Source organism: Narcine bancroftii, unplaced genomic scaffold (genome assembly GCF_036971445.1).
Source record: "Narcine bancroftii isolate sNarBan1 unplaced genomic scaffold, sNarBan1.hap1 Scaffold_120, whole genome shotgun sequence".
In the NCBI taxonomy this organism is placed as follows: Eukaryota; Metazoa; Chordata; class Chondrichthyes; order Torpediniformes; family Narcinidae; genus Narcine; species Narcine bancroftii.
The window spans coordinates 277,607-294,438 of NW_027211855.1; the positions used below are offsets into that span (position 1 = coordinate 277,607).

Sequence of the window (16,832 nt, forward strand, 5' to 3'; positions counted from 1 at the left end):
TGGGTGCAATGTATTTCTTGAGATCAGAGGATTCCAGGAGCCAGGACAGAGTGATCCTGTGTTTCCCAAGGATTTGATAGTTGGGGTAGTAGGAAGTGGAAGGGCCGAAGGGTTTACTGCTCCTTCGACTGCCTCTCTTTTCTGTCTTGCGATGCTGATTGGGTGCGACTGTGTGTTCCATCGCTCGCTGATTAGTTGCTTCAATTGCACGAGCCAATGGACTGATTCGGTGAGGCCGCTTTTGGATTGGACGCTGAAGTAGGGTTAGATTGATGGGCGGATTCGCGGGCTGATTGGCTCTTGCTGTGAGGAGGCGGGACGTTGGCGGTGGCGTCGTCAGCTCGGGGTCCGTCGCGTCGCCGAGGGCGCTAACGGGAAGAAGTTGGCAGCGGCGCCGGGACCTTCCTCAGCCACGCGGTCCAGAGAAAGCGGGCGACCCGCAGCCCGATGGGCCCCACCGTTGAGCGGCCGGTACCGACGTGGTGTTTGGGTGGAGCCGAGGCGTCGGTGCGAGGCCTGATGGCGCCAACAGGGCGAGGCCGGAGGCCGCGGGGTAACTGGCAGCGGGGGGGGGGGGGGGGGAGGGGAGGGGCAAGAAGGAGATTTGCACGTCTTTGGTTGGCGCATGCGCGATGGGTTCGCCACTTGGCGTTCGGTTCGCGCATGTGCGATTGATACGCATGTGCCAAATGACGGCCCTAAGCGAACCCTTTGGGCAAGCGCCAACTGATGACTCGCGCATGCGCACAGAAATTAAGATGGCTGCCCCCAGCCGATGGACCCCGAGACACTGAGTCACAAATTCAATCCGCACATTTTGGGTCTTTCGTTCCCTGTGTCTCTGTTCTCGTTTGTCAAATCATTTGATTTTAAAAATAGGCTCTAATACTTCAGGCACCGCACACGGGGAAAACTCCGACTTGCGACCATTGTGAGATCTGACTGATCCTTCAGTCTCCATGACGGTCGCAGGTCGGGGAGGGCCGTCTTGGACTGTCCGAGTGTTGCTCCGATTTCACTTTTTTTTGCTCGCCCGGTCGCTTGGCGTGCTACAATCTCAGTGTTTATAAGGGGGAAATTCTTTTAATGTTTCATTTACTTTTGTTACATAATTCTTCCTAGATTATCTGTGTAACATTGAAGGTTATGGGTTTTCATGAACAGCAATCATGATTTTACTCATAATTTGATGACGAAATGGATGGGAAACTTTTTGCTAATACTCCATGTGAATTGAAATAAAAATGAAGTGACAAACTTAGGAAGGCTTGTTTACCCTTCTTTTAAAGCAGGATGTCCAGATGATTTTCATCTTGCTTGCTGAATTAAAATGTGATTTGTCTGTTCTTAATGGCAGCTGCCATATTGGCATTGCAAGGAAAGATGGGAAATGGGTCAGGTCCTTGGTGGTCCCAGTAATGCAATGGAGAAAGATGTCACAGGGCTGAATGTGGTTTAGGGAGGGAGAGGGTATTAATTTTTAGGAAACATATGTGTTCAGCCACCTATCAGTATTTTTTCTCAAATAGAAACTCCTGCTGGCAGAAGCCATTTCCTACTTTGAACAGGCCCAATGTCATTATCTAAGCAGATATTGTTACGAGCCCAAAGGACCCCAAAACCCAGCAGCAATAGACATTCACCAAGACAGGTGGTTTTTAAAACAGAAGTTATTTTTAATCAACTTTAAACATGAAAATAGAATGAAACTTTAACTTAACTAACCCAAATTAACCCCCTTCTAATTCTAAGCACACATGTTTGTAATGTGTTTAAATTTTATGAAAAGTTCTTTGGTTCACAGTTCAATCTCACTTCTCCTTCTTCCAAGTTCTCTGGATGCAGGCAATTCTTCTGCTGTGCACATAATTGATCATGTATAAATTTCACCAGGTTTTGGTGCTCGAAAGGTAAATGTTTACCGCTCAGGAAGGTTCTTGTAGGGTTTGCAGAGAGTGATTTGTTGTTCCAGGATTTCCACAACTGAGGTACCACCATTAGTCACGTCAATGTCTCGCTGATGAAACTTGCCCCTTCAGGGTTTTCCAGATGATAACTTCTTTCTTTCAGTGACCACAGAGTTCCATTTCTCTTATTCCAAACAACAGGAGTTCTTTCTTCTGCTCAAGCTGTGGTTAGGTAAACAAAACCGGTGAGTGACTTTCCTGTAAGCACCCTGCAGAAAGGTACTTGTAGTCATCCTGGCTCCATTTCCAAACAATGGTCATTCATTTTATTACATCAGTTCAGTTAACACCTACTTGTGTATGTGCATCAATATTTCTTCAGTCTTTCAAATAAAATCTGTTTTAAAAGGTATGTATGTATGTTTGTAACCTACACTAAATCTTACCAAAATCGCAAATATTACCAAATTCTCCAAATATATTTATTCATTACAATATCACGTAAGGAGCAACTGGGTCGATGAACTGCCTTGGGTTCTATTAGGAGTATGAACAGCTCCAAAAGAAAATCTGTCTGCATCATCTGTAGAATTGATGTTTCGTCCGGCCCTTATGGTTCCAGAAGATATTCACTTCAGGAACAATTCAGACATGGACATCCTTCAACAACTCCGCAAGGGTATTGCTAACAGCAAACCATCCTCTACCAACTGGCATGGCAAAACTAGACAACAAGTCCCCCAATCACTATTAAACACTGAATTTGTATTTGTACGAAGACAGGTTCCAGGGGCACCATTACTAAAACCACATGAAGGACCATTTTGTTTGATTAAGAGATATGGAGTGGTATATACATTGGACATCGGAGGGCATCCACAGCTATTCAGCGTGGACAGACTTAAACCTGCCATATGGACCCTACTTCACCAGTTCAGTGCTATCAACCCAGGCGACATGAACGTCTGCCTAACTCAAGCATATCTGGTATCTTAAGTTACAGTGACGAATTTGGGGGGGGCATGATATAGCGAGTGCACAGCGTGGTATTACGAATTGCCACCGTCAGTTCCTAGACTTAACTGACACATTACGGGCTAACAGTGTAAACATTTTTCATCACCCTATAAACTTTTTCGCATTGTAAACCCGGTGTCACGGTATCTGTCTCAGACTCCTGCAAATCACCGTTGTCACCTCCTACCCACTCTGTACCCGGAGTCAGAGTATATGCCTCAGTCTACCGAACATCACCATTAAAATGTCTCCCCACTGTTAACTCTGTGTCACGGTATCTGCAACAATGTATTGCGTTTCACGTTTAAACCTCTTCCACACTGTGAACCTGGTGTCACAGTACTTGTCACAGTTCATTGAACCTCAACGTTAAACCATCTCACTAATGTGAACCCAGTTTCACGGTATCCGCCTCAGTCTACAATACATCACTGTTAAACCTTCTACCCACTGTGAATCCGTTATAACAGTATATGCCAGAGTTTATTTTGTATCACCGATAAACTTTCTCCCCACTGTGAACCTGGTTTTCACAGTATCTGACACAGTTTATCCTTCATCACTGATAAACCTTCTCATTGATCTGAATCCGGTGTCACAGTTTCTGTCTCAGTGCGCCATACATCATTGTTAAAGCTGTCTCCCACGGATCCCCACCGTTTCCCATCAGTTCCCCACTGTTCCTCAGCTATTTTCCACCATTCCCCACTTTTCCCCAAGGTTCCCCACTCTTCCACTCATTTCCCAATCTGTTCCCCCATTCTCCACAGTTTGCTATCTGTTCTCCACTGCTCCCCACTATTCACCCCTGTTCTCCACTGTTCCTTAGTGATCCCCACTTTTCCCCACTGTTCCTTAGTGATCCCCACTTTTTCCCATCTCTTCCATCCATTCATCAATTTTTCCCACTGTTGCCCTCAATACACCATTGTTCCCCAACTGTTCCCCACTGTTCCTCACTGTTCCCCACCTGTCACACACTTTTGACCAATGTTCCACACGTTCTCCAATGTTCGCCTTTTGTTCCCCATTGCTCTCCCCTGTTACCCTGTGTTCCCCACAGTTCTTCACTGTTCCCCACTTTTCTCCAGCTGTTCCCAATCTATTCCCCACTGTTGCCCTCTGTTCCCTACTGTTCTCCATTTCTCCCACTTTAACCTACTGTTCCACATTTCTTCCCCACTGTTCCCCACAGATCCCAACTGTTACCAACTGTACCCCATGGTTCCCCATTGTTGCCCATCAGATGCTCCTCTGTTTCCAATCTGTGCCCCATTTTTCCACACTGTTTCTCACAGTTCTCCACTGTTCACCATCTGTTCCCCACTGCTCCCCAGAATTACCCACTGTTCCCCATGGGTCCACTCTGTTCCCCATCTGTCCCCACAGTTCTCCAGCTGACCCCCTGTTCCACACTGTTCCGTTCTTTTCTCCACTGTTCTGCATCTGTTCTGCCAAGTGCAAGTGAGGACAAAAATGCAAGGTGAAGACAAGTGAATGTGTGGCTGAGGGGCTGGTGTAAAAGACAGGGTTTTGGCTTCTTGGACCATTGGGCTATCTTTTGGGGAAGGCATGACCTTTACAAAAAGAATGGGTTACACCTAAACTCAAAAGGGATCAATGTATTGGCAGCTAGGTTTGGTGCAGCCGTCGGATGCGGTTTAAACTAATTTGGCACTGGGATGAGAACCTGTATGATAAGCAAAGGACAGGAAGGATAAAATAGGAAAAGTTGGGTTAGGCAGCGAAAGTAAAAATCAGAAAGAGCAAGGAGGGTGAAAAAAGCAAATCTGAAGGCTTTATATCTTAATGCAAGAAGCATTCGGAACAAGGTAGATGAATTGGCTGTGGAAATTGAGACAAACAAATACGATTTGATTGGGATTACAAAACATGGCTGCAAGGTGGGCAAGCCTGGGAACTTAACATCCCGGGGTATACAATATTTGGGAGGGGTAGACAAGAAAGAAAAGGGGGTGGGGTAGCTTTGATGGTGAGAGAAGGAACCGACACAATTGACAGGAAGGTTATTAACTCGGAAGATACGGAATCTATATGGGTAAAACTGAGGAATAGCAAGGGGCGGAAAATGTTAGTGGGGGTGGTATATCGGCCTCCAAATAGTAATGTAGAGGTGAGGGAAGGCATAATAAGGGAAATTAGAGAAACGTGCAATAAGGGAACAGCTGTCATTATGGGAGACTTTAATTTACATATCGATTGGACTAGTCAAATTAGTAAAAATACTGAGGAGGAGGAATTCCTTGAATGTTTACGGGACGGTTATCTAGACCAATATGTCGAGGAACCAACTTGGGAGCAGGCCATTTTAGACTGGGTATTATGCAATGAAAAGGGCCTAATCAGCAAACTTGTTGTACAAGGCCCTTTGGGTAGGAGCGACCACAATATGATCGAATTCTCACTCGACATGGAGAGTGAAGAAATTATCACCGAGACTAAGGTCCTGAATTTAAATAAAGAGAATTATGATGGTATGAGACGGGAGGTGAGTAAGATTGATTGGGTGGTTTATGGGGTGGGGGGGGGGTGTTGACGGTGGATAGACAATGGAAAGCATTCAAAGATCTAATGGAAGAATTGCATAAAAATAAACCAAGAAAAGTGACTCAACTGGTGATAACAAGGGAAATTAGAGACAGCATTAGGTCCAAAGGGAGAACATATCAATTGGGCAAAAAAAGTACCAAATCCGAAGACTGGGAACAGTTCAAGATGCAGCAAAGGAGGACGAAGGGATTAATCAAGAGGGCAAAAATAAATTATGAAAGTAAGCTTGCGGCAAACATAAAAACCAATTGCAAAAGATTTTATAGATATGTCAAGAGGAAAAGATTGGTGAAATCCAGAGTAGGTCTCTTGCAGGCAGAATCAGGGGAATATATAATGGGGAATAAGGAAATGGCAGACCAATTAAATTCTTACTTTAGTTCCGTTTTTACAAGAGAGGATACAGTAACCTCCCAAGGATGTTGGGAAACATAGACACTAATGCAAGGGAGGAGCTGAAAGAAATCAGTATCTCTAAGGACATGGTCTTGGGAAAATTGAAGGGATTGAAGGCCGATAAATCCCAAGGGCCTGATAATCTACATTCTAGTGGACCTTCAGATAGCAGATGCTTTAAAAATTATTTTCCAGAACTCAATAGACTCAGGATCAGTACCCATGGATTGGAGGGTAGCTAATATTACCCCACTATTTAAAAAAGGGGTAGAGAAAAAGAGGGGAATTATAGGCTGGTGAGCCTTACATCAGTAAGGGGCAAAATGATGAAATCCATTATTAAGGATGTAATAGCGGAGCATATGACTAGCAGAGAAGGGATCGGAGAGAATCAACATGGATTTACAAAAGGTAAATTGTGCTTGACAAATCTATTGAAATTCTTTGAGATGGTGAGAGGTAAAATAGATGAGGGAGAGCCAGTGGATGTGTTGTACCTGGATTTCCAAAAGGCCTTCGATAAGGTTCCACATAAATGACTGGCATGCAAAATCAAGGCTCATGGGATTGTGGGGGGAAGGTATTTATGTGGATTGATAACTGGCTGGCAGATAGAAGACAGAGAGTTGGGATAAACGGCTAATTTTCTGAGTGGCAGGCGGTGACCAGTGGGGTGCCACAGGGATCTGTACTGGGACCCCAGCTGTTCACAATTTACATTAATGATCTGGATGAGGGGATTGGATGTAATACCTCCAAATTTGCAGACGACACTAAGCTAGGAGAGGTTGTGTGCACTGAAGAGGGGGTCAGGAAGCTCCAGTGTGATTTGGATAAATTGGGGGACTGGGTAGATACATGGCAAATGCACTACAATGTGGATAAATGTGAGGTTATCCACCTTGGTAACACAAACCAGAGGGCAGATTACAATTTGAATGGCAATAGATTGGGAGATGGGGAAGTGCAGAGAGACCTAGGGGTTCTTGTGCACCAGTCACTGAAGGCGAGCATGCAGGTACAGCATGCGGTTAAAAAGGCAAGTGCTATGTTCGCCTTCACATCAAGAGGATTTGAGTATAGGAATAAGGATACCTTACTGCAATTGTACAGAGCCCTGGTGAGAGCACACCTGGAGTATTGTGTGCACGTTTGGTCGCCTTTTCTGTTCTTGCAATGGAGTGCAAAGGTGATTCACCAGGCTTTATACCTGGAATGACAGGAATAACTTCTGAGGAAAGATTGCACAATTTGGGATTGTACTCGCTGGAGTTTAGAAGATTGAGAGGGGATCTCATAGAGACATATAAAGTTCTGGCAGGACTGGACAGAATGGATGAGGAAGGGATGTTTCCAATGGTGGGGGAGTCCATAACCCGGGGCCATGGTTCGAGGATAATAGGCAAACCATTATGAACCGAGATGAGGAGGAATTTCTTTACCCAGAGGCTGGTGAATCTGTGGAATTCATTGCCACACAGAGCAGTAGAGGCAGGTTCATTGAATATATTTAGAGGGAATTAGATATATTTCTTCAGTATAAGGGAATTAGGGGTTACGGAGAGAAGGCAGGGACGGGGTACTGAAATTTAAGATCAGCCATGATCTCATTGAATGGCGGAGAAGGCTCGAAGGGCCGAATGACCTACTCCTGCTCTGATCTTCTATGTTTCTGCCCTGTTGCCCATTTTCCCCAATCTTCCCCTCTGTTTTACACTGCTCTCCACTGTGCCCCTCTGTTCCTCATTCTTCCCCTCTTCCCTTAGTTCTTCACTGTTCCCCACTGTTCCATAGTGTTCACATTGTTCCCCATGGGTCCATAGTGTTCCCCATCATTTCCTAATCTGCTTCCCACTGTTCCCCACAGTTCCCCACTGTTCTCCATTTGAACCCCCTGCTCCACACTATTCCCTATTTTTCCCCACTATTCTGCATCTGTTCCACCCTGTTCCCCACTGTTCTCCAGCTGTCTCCGTTCCACATTTATCCCATTGTTCCACAACTATTCCCCACTGTTCCTGACTTTTCCCTTCTGTTCCCCATCTGTTACCAACATTTGTCCACTGTTACTCGCTAGTTCTCCACTGTTCGTCACCTGTTCTCAACTGCTCCCCACTGTCCCCCTGTTGGGGAACAGAGGAGCACAGTGGAGAACAGAAAGGAAAAGTGGGGAACTGTGGGGAATAGTCAGGAACAGGTGTGAACCTCTGGGGAACAGGTATATATGGGGAACAGATGGGGTACAGTGGAGAACATTGGGAAAAATGGGCAACAGTGCAGAACAGTTCATGGGGACCAGTGGGTTAAATGGGGAACAGAGGGCAAAAGTGGGGAACAGTGGGAATAATGCAGAAGAGTGGGGAAAAGTAGGGAACCATGGGGAAAAGTATGGAACCGGGGGGACAGCTGGAGAAGATTGTGGAAGCGTGGGGAACACTGTAGAAAAATGGGGATCGGAGGGGAATAGTGGGGAGTGGGAGGGAACGAGGAAAGGAGAACAGTGGGGAACAATGTTCCGCACTGTTCCCCAACGTACACCCTGGTTCCCCATTGTTGACCAGCAGAAGCTCATCTGTTTCCACTTGTGCCCCACTTTTCCACACTGTTTCTCACACTACGCCACTGTTCACCATCCATTCCCCACCATGAAATATAAAGTGTTCACAATCCTTACTCTGGAGATAAAAGTTTTGAAGAACAGGTTCATCTTTATTTCGAGTCTGCAGAGTCGGGTGTCCCTGGTCTGGAGACACACTGGAAGTTCAGAATCATCACTCTTTTGTACAGTCCCGCGCTCAACATCACCCCACCTTCATTTACCTTCTTCCAATCAGAATCCCAATACATTACAACATTCTCCTTCTCCCTTCCATCAATCCAGGTATCACTCAGTTCTTCCCTCTTCATACATTGCCTGTTCATGTCCCTATTAGGCAATCGCAGTACGAGCTATAGACTATCTTAGGTCACTGTACCAACCTGAACCAGTTCCTTGCATCCTTGGGGCTTGAGATAAGAAGGGGCCCACTGGCTAGTACTGTCTACTCTCAAGCTCTTATCTACATACTTTGCATTCCATCATTTTTCACAGAATGGTGCGAGTTTAATCATATTCAACTGTTTTTCACAATTCCTCCTTTTTTCTCGTTATCATGTATTTCTGATTAAACTGCATTATTGTTCACCTTTTGTTTCCTCAAATTGTAACATGAGTTGAATTTGTCGTTGTTCATCTGCCATGGGATTTTTTAATACCACCTGCTTCGCTCCAGTAGCTGAGCAAATGGATCTTGTGATAAAACATCGTAGGATGGCTGATCCAATCAATAAGCCCACTAGAATCATTCAGCCAGATATAGCAGAGTGCATTAACTATGGCCGCCAACCTCCGAAATTCCAATCTCCCCATGTCCAATCACCTCCTTTTTTATATTTATCTCTAGTCTCCTGGATCTTCTCTCTACACTTTTTAATATGGACCACCAAATCCGAGATATTAGCTGATTCATCCAGGATGTATGTGTAACATTCAGAACCAATTAAAGCCCTTTCTCTGTCAAAATAAAATCAAGGGCCATGCATTTTTGGAGGACTGTAAGTTGCATGGTGGCCATTTCTGTATTTATTGCCCAGACTTGGGATTGGACTTCCCCAAGTACCAGGTTCGTATTATTTACTAGTTCATCTAGGGTGGCTGCTATTTTTGAATCTCAACCGCACTTTGTGCAGCTCCATATGTTGGGAAAAACCTCCACATGAGACGATCTCCTTCAGTCACCCTTTTGCTTTTCCCATGGGACAAGCCTAGTACAGGTAGCTGATTAAGTTCACGGACATGGGGAATTAAGTAAGCCAGGTAATAACATCCACTCCAACCTTTAGGTGTACAGGTCAATATAAATCCTTTTGTCCGATTCCAACATTCCTTTTCTCCGGGTAACCATGAATAAATTTTACGTCCACACACCCAATATGTGCCATTTACCGGGTGTGGGATTCACAGTCGTGTGACGGTCTAATTCTTCATGAAATTGGAAACTCCTAGTTGGTTTCTCAAAAGGAAGCATCTCTCCAGACTGAGGAGTTGGTGACTTTGTTGGTTTTGGTCGTATCGACCACCCTTTGTATTTATCTTCAGTAGTTGGATCACTGTTGCTGGGCAAGATCTATATATCAAATAATTTGTGTAGGGAGAGAGGGATTGCTACTAAGGGGACTCCTGACTTGCCATGGTGTGGTATTTTCGCAGAAACCCAACAATCTGTTTGATTTTGGTTCTTAGCATAATTAGTACATAGAGAGATAAAATAATTTTTAGGTTTAACACGCAAAGTTATGATATGTATAAGTCAAATTGAAATAGTAAGCGCAAAAGTTTCATTATTGTAGTTTTCTTTTCTGTTCCTTTTTACTCCTCTTTCCTTCTTTCTGTGGCTGGTGGTGGGACCACAGGTCCCTTTATTCTTTTTTTAAAGTTTTTTTTCTTCACACTATGAGCCATATTCACCAAAATACCCACAAACGTTTCCCTCTTGAATATATAGTGTCCCACCCCCCTCCCCACCCACTAAACATTCAACATATACAATACAATAAACCCATTAAACAATGTTATCACACAATGAAATAGACAAGAAAATTGTGTCATCTACTTTTACACACTGGGTCAGTTCATTTCGTCTACTTCTCATTCTGTCATTTCAAGAGGTGGTGGTCTGCGGTAGGACCTCTCTTTTGTGTTCCATGTTCGAATACTGTGATGTTATTTCTTAAATTATATGTTATTTTTCCAATTCAATACATTTATTCATTTCCATGTATCATTGCTGTATTCCCAGGCTATCTTCTGATTTCCAGGTTGACATTGTACATTTTTTTGCTACAGCTAAGGCTATCGTAATAAATCTTTTTTGCGCTTCATACAAATCGAGGCCACGTTCTTTACTTCTTATATTATTTAGAAGAAAAATCTCTGGATTTTTTGATATGTTATTTTTTGTGATTTTATTTAATACCTGATTTAGATCTTCCCAAAACTTTTCCACTTTCTCACATGCCCAAATTGAAATGTACTGTTGTTCCCGTTTCCTTCTTACAGCGAAAACATCTATCTGATACTGTTGGGGCCCATTTATTTAACTTTTAGCATGTGTCCACCCCTTTTCCTTTGTTCAGTCTGATTTTTCTGTGGTCAATAGTACTAGATATGGTCTGTTCCACCAGGGCTGAAGCTTATCTTCTTTCCACGAATTGATCAGGACCCAGTCACCAGCATTCACAGAGTGGATAGGGAAATGCAGAGGAGGGCTCTGCACCAGCAGACGCTTAGCTTTTAAATCTGCAAGAGAACGAGAAACTGCCAGTCAATAATTCCTTAAAAACACATCATTATTTTTGACTGTAGGTATTCCTTCTATCCGCCCCAAATATGGGAGTCCAAATAACATCTCGTAAGGGGATATTAATGTTTTGTCATGGGGCTGTCCGAATTCTGAGAAGAGTTATTGGTAAGCACTTGGTCCAGGGTAATTTAGTCTCTTCTTTTAGTTATGTAATTTGCATTTTTAAAGTGCCATTCATTTGTTCCACTCTGGATGCCTTGGAGTATGCAGCTTCCATTTTATCCCTAAGGTTTCACAGACCAGGCTGTAAATTTTAGAAGCGAAGTGCTTTCCCCGATCTGAATTGATGGATTCGGCTATTCCATATTGGGGTACAATTTTTTCCAGAATTATATGCTTGTTCAGTGGCATTGACGGTGGGGAACGCTTCAACCCATCTCGTGAAATGGTCCACTACTGCTAGTAGAAATTTCCATCGCTGGACCTTAGGGAGTTTGGTGAAATCCACTTGTATCCGCTGAAATGGCCAGATTGCTAAAGGTGGTACTCCTCCAGGCATAGCTTTCATAACTTTCTTATTAACCTTTAAACAGATCACACAGCGGTTCACTGCCTGTCTTGCTAGGATATAGACTCCTCTGCAGGCATAAGTTTGTAAGAATGCATCACACAGTGCTTGCACTCCCCGGTGGGAGCGTGAGTGCAGTTCCCCTAGTATCTGCTGGGTGATTTCTTTATTTAACAATTGTCTTCCATTGGGGAGCCACCATTTTCCGTCTTCTTAGCTCCCATCTTTTCCATTTTTTTCTTCTTCAGGGAGGGAAAAGATAGGACCTTCTTCAGCCCTTCTCTGAGAGGTATCAGAGCCATCAGGTGGATGTACTTTTCCTGATCGTGCCGCTTGTCGGGCCAGTTCATCAGCCATCCGATTTCCTCATGCTTTTGGTGAGTTCCCCTTCTGATGACCTGGTACATGTACTGTGGCAATTCTTTCTGGTTTGATTAATGCTTCCAAAGTCTTTTCAGTTAGTTGCTCATGAGCCAGTTCTTTTCATCTTGTTGTTATCATCCCTCGTTCTTTCCAAATTTTCCTAAATGTGTGTACCACTCCAAATGCATATTTCAAATCTGTATATATGTACCTTTCTGCCCTCCCAACAGTCCCCACAAGTCCCCAGAGTTCCCCATCAGTTCCCTATCTGTTCTAAACTGTTTCCCACTGTTCGTCACCTATTCCACACCTGTTCTCCATTGTTCTGCCTGCTGTTTCCCACCAGTTCCCCACGTTTCACCACTGTTCTCCATGGTCCCCCACTGTTCCCCTCATTTCCCAATCTGTTCCCCACTTTTCTCCACTGTTCTCCCATTCTCCACAGTTCGCTATCCGTTCCCCACTGCTCCCCACTATTTCCCTCTGTTGCCCACTGTTCCGCAGAGATCTCCACTGTTCCCCTTTCCTTCCTTACATTCCTCAATTTTCCCAGCTGTTGCCCTCCATAGTACAGTTCCCCAACAATTTTACGTGTTCCCCACGGTTCCCCACTGTTCCCCACCTGTCAAACACTTTTTACCACTGTTCCCCACATTCTCCAATGTTCGCCAAATGTTCCCCACTGCTCTCCACTGTTACCCTCTGTTCCCCACTGTTACTCATTCTTCCCCTCTGTTCCCCATTGTTCCCCCACAGTTCTTCACTGTTCCCCACTGTTCTCCAGCTGTTCCCAAACTGTTCCCCACAGTTACCCATTTTTCTCACTGTTCCCTACTGTTCCACATCTGTTCCCCACAGTTCTTCACTGTTTTCCAGCTGTTTCCAAACTGTTCCCCACTCTTGCCCATTTATCCCAATTTTCCTCACTGTACCCCATTTTCCCACTGTACCCTATTGTTCCACATCTGTTCACCACAACTCTTCACTGTTCCCCACTGTTCCTTACCTGTTCCCCAATGTTTCTACCAATCTCAACTGTTTCCCAGCAGTTTCCCACCTCTTCCCCACGTTTCCCTACTGTTCCCCATCAGTGTCCCACTGTTCTCCAACTGTTCCCCATTTTTCCTACTAATCCCCACTCTTCCACATCTGTTCTCCACAGTTCACCTCTGTTCCCCACTGTTCTTCACCTGTTCCCCAACTTTTTCCCACTGTTCCCCACCAATCCCAAGTGTTTCTCAGCAGTTTCCCACCTATTCCCCATGGTTCCCCACTGTTCCCCATCCGTTCCCCATTGTTCCCCCTGCTCCCTTTTGTTTTCTCTGTTCTCATCTCTCCTGCAGTGTTCCCCACTGTTCCCATCTGCTCCCCTTTCCTCATTGTTCCCCCCTTCTCCCCAATATTCCCCTCCATTGCCCATTGTTCTGCAGTATACCCCACTATTCCACACTCTTCTCCCTCTGTTCCACACTGTTTCCCATTTTTCCCACTGTTCTCTACTGTTTCACACCTGTTACCCTCGATTCCCAGACTGTTCCCCACAGTTCCTCCTTTTCCCCACTTTTCCCCATTTTCCCACTATTCCCTACTGTTCAACAATGTTCCCAACTGTTCCCCTATATTCCACATCAGTCACCATCTGTTCCCCAATGTTCCCCATATTCCCCAATGTTCTGCACTGTTCTCCAACAATCCCCCCACCATAACCCACTGTACCACATTTTTGCCCACAAAATGTTCAACTCTTTCCCATCTGTGACCCACTTTTCCACACTGTTTTCCACAGTTCTCCACTGTTCACCATTTGTTCCCCACTGCCCCCCAGAATTATCCACAGCTCCCCACAGTCTTCAACATTTCCCCAGTGTTCCCCAATCTTCCCCAATGTGACTCTATGTTCCCCACTGTTCTAACTGTTCCCCACTTTTCCCCACTGTCCTTCACAGTTCCCCACAGTTCTTCATTGTTCCCAAATGGTTCTCCACTGTTCCCCACTGTTTCCCAGCAGTTACCCACCTGGTCCCCATGGATCTTCACTGTTCCCCATCACTTCCCCATCTCTTTTCCATCTGTACCTCACTGTTACCCCCTTTCTCCACTGTTTACCGTCTGTTCCACCCTATTACTCCTGCTCCCCAATGTTCCTCTCTATTTTCCAGCGGTTCCTGAACTGTTCTGCACTGTACCCCTTTGTTCCCCACTTTCCCCCATTTTTCCCACTGTACCCTAATATTCCACATCTGGTCCCCACAGTTCTTCACTGTTCCCCACTGTTCCCTTTTCCTCATTGTTCCCCCCACTTCCCAATAATCCCTCCATTCCCCATTATTCTACAGTGTACCCCTGGGTTCCACACTGTACCCTACTTTTCTCCACTGTTCCCCACTGTTCTGCATCTGTTCCAACCTGTTCCCCATTTTTCCCAATGCTCCGTACTATTCCCGATTTATCCCACTGTTTCCCATTTGTTCTCCACTGTTCCACAACTGTTACCGACTTGTTCCCTCTGTTCCCCACTGATCCCCAACTGTTCCCCGTTGTTCCTCACTGTTCCCCAATTATTACCCACATTACCCCCTGCTCTATTTGGTTCCCCTCTGAGCTGCAGTGTTCTCCACGGTTCCCCACTTTTTCCAATGCGTTCCCCTGCTCCCTTTGGTTCCCCTCTGTTTTGCAGTGATCCCCACGGTTCCCCACATTTTCCAAACTGTTCCCCCGGCTCTCTTTGGTTTCATACTGTTCTGCAGTGTTCCCCACGGTTCCCGACTTTTTCCAATCCGTTCCCTCTGCTCCCTTTGGTTCCCCTCTGTTCTGCAGTGTTCCCCACAGTTCTCCACCTTTTCCAATTCATTCCCCCTGCTCCCTTTGGTTCCCCACCTTTCTGCATTTTTCCACATGGTTCCCTACTTTTTCCAATCGGTTCCCCACTTTTTCCAAACCATTCCCCCTGCTCCCTTTAGTTCCCCTCTATTCTACAGTGTTCCCCACGATTCTATACATTTTTTTCGATCCTGTACCCCCTGCTCCCTATGGTTCCCCTCTGCCTTGCAGTGTTACCCATGGGACCCCACTTTTTCCAAACGGTTCCCCTTGTTCCCTTTGGTTCCCCTCTGTCCTGTCGTGTTTTCCACGGTTCCCAACTTTTTGCAATCCGTTCCCCCTGCTCCCTTTGGTTCCCCACTGTTCTGCATTTTTGCACACGGTTCCCCACTTTTTCAAAACTGTTCCCCCTGCTCCCTTTGGTTCCTCACTGTTCTGCAGTTTTCCTCACAGTTCTCCACATTATTCCAACCTGTACCCCCTGCTCCCTATGGTTCCCCTCTGCCCTGCAGTGTCCCCCATGGACCCCACTTTTTCCAATCCGTTCCCCCTGTTCCCTTTGGTTCGCCTCTGTTCTGCAGTGTTCCCGACGCTTCCCCACTTTTTCCAATCCGTTCCCCCTGCTCCCTTTGGTTCCCCTCTATTCTGCAGTGTTCCCCACGATTCTCCTCATTTTTTTCCATCCTGTACCCCCTGCTCCCTTTGGTTCCCCTCTGTCCTGCCATGTTCTCCACGGTTCCCAACTTTTTCCAGTCCGTTCCCCCTGCTCCCTTTGGTTCCCCTCTATTCTGCAGTGTTCCCCACGATTCTCCTCATTTTTTTCCATCCTGTACCCCATGCTCCCTTTGGTTCCCCTCTGTCCTGCCGTGATCTCCACGGTTCCCAACTTTTTGCAATCCGTTCCCCCTGCTCCGTTTGGTTCCCCTCTGTTCTGCAGTGTTCCGCACTGTTCCCCACTTTTTCCAATGCGTTCCCTCTGCTCCCTTTGGTGCCACTCTGTTCTGCAGTGTTCCCAACGGTTCCCCACTTTTTCCAATCTGTTTCCCCTGCTACCTCTGGTTCCCCTCTGTTCTGCATTTTTCCACACTGTTCCCCACTTTTTCCAATCCGTTCCCCCTGCTTCCTTTGGTTCACCTCTGTTCTTCAGAACTTCCCACGATTCCCCACTTTTTCCTATATGTTCCCCCTGCTCCCTTTGGTTCCTCACTGTTCTGAAGTTTTCCTCACAGTTCTCCACATTTTTCCAACCTGTACCCCCTGCTCCCTATGGTTCCCCTCTGCCCTGCAGTGTCCCCCATGGTTCCCCACTTTTTCCAATCCGTTCCCCCTGTTCCCTTTGGTTCGCCTCTGTTCTGCAGTGTTCCCGACGCTTCTCCACTTTTTCCAATCCGTTCCCCCTGCTCCCTTTGGTTCCCCTCTATTCTGCAGTGTTCCCCACGATTCTCCTCATTTTTTTCCAACCTGTACCTCCTGCTCCCTTTGGTTCCCCTCTGTCATGCAGTGTTTTAACAGTTCCCCAATTTTTTCCTATCTGTTCCCCCGATCCCTTAGGTTCTCCTCTGTCGTGCAGTGTTCCCCACGGTTCCCCACTTTTTCCAATCCGTTCTCTCTGCTCCCTTTGGTTCCCCTCTGTTCTGCATTGTTCCCCACAGTTCTCCACCTTTTCCAATTCGTTCCCCCTACTCCCTTTGGTTCCCCACCTTTCTGCATTTTTCCACACGGTTCCCTACTTTTCCAATCGGTTCCCCACTTTTTCCAATCTGTTCCCCCTGCTCCCTTTGGTTCTGCTCTGTTCTGCAGTGTACCCCACAGTTCCCCACTTTTTCCAATTTGTTCCCCCTGCTCCTT

The 16,832-nt window shown here is 45.8% G+C and overlaps 1 long non-coding RNA gene across 1 annotated transcript in view; it reads left to right on the top strand.

Moving 5' to 3' along the window:
• The first annotated feature begins 305 nt into the window (after positions 1-305).
• LOC138750347 (uncharacterized) overlaps positions 306-16,832 on the top strand; it is a 265,886-nt gene continuing 249,359 nt past the window's right edge. Inside the window, exons 1-2 of the long non-coding RNA XR_011349273.1 lie at positions 306-553; positions 12,050-12,178. This is a non-coding gene — a long non-coding RNA (uncharacterized lncRNA). The remainder of the gene's footprint in view (positions 554-12,049; positions 12,179-16,832) is intronic.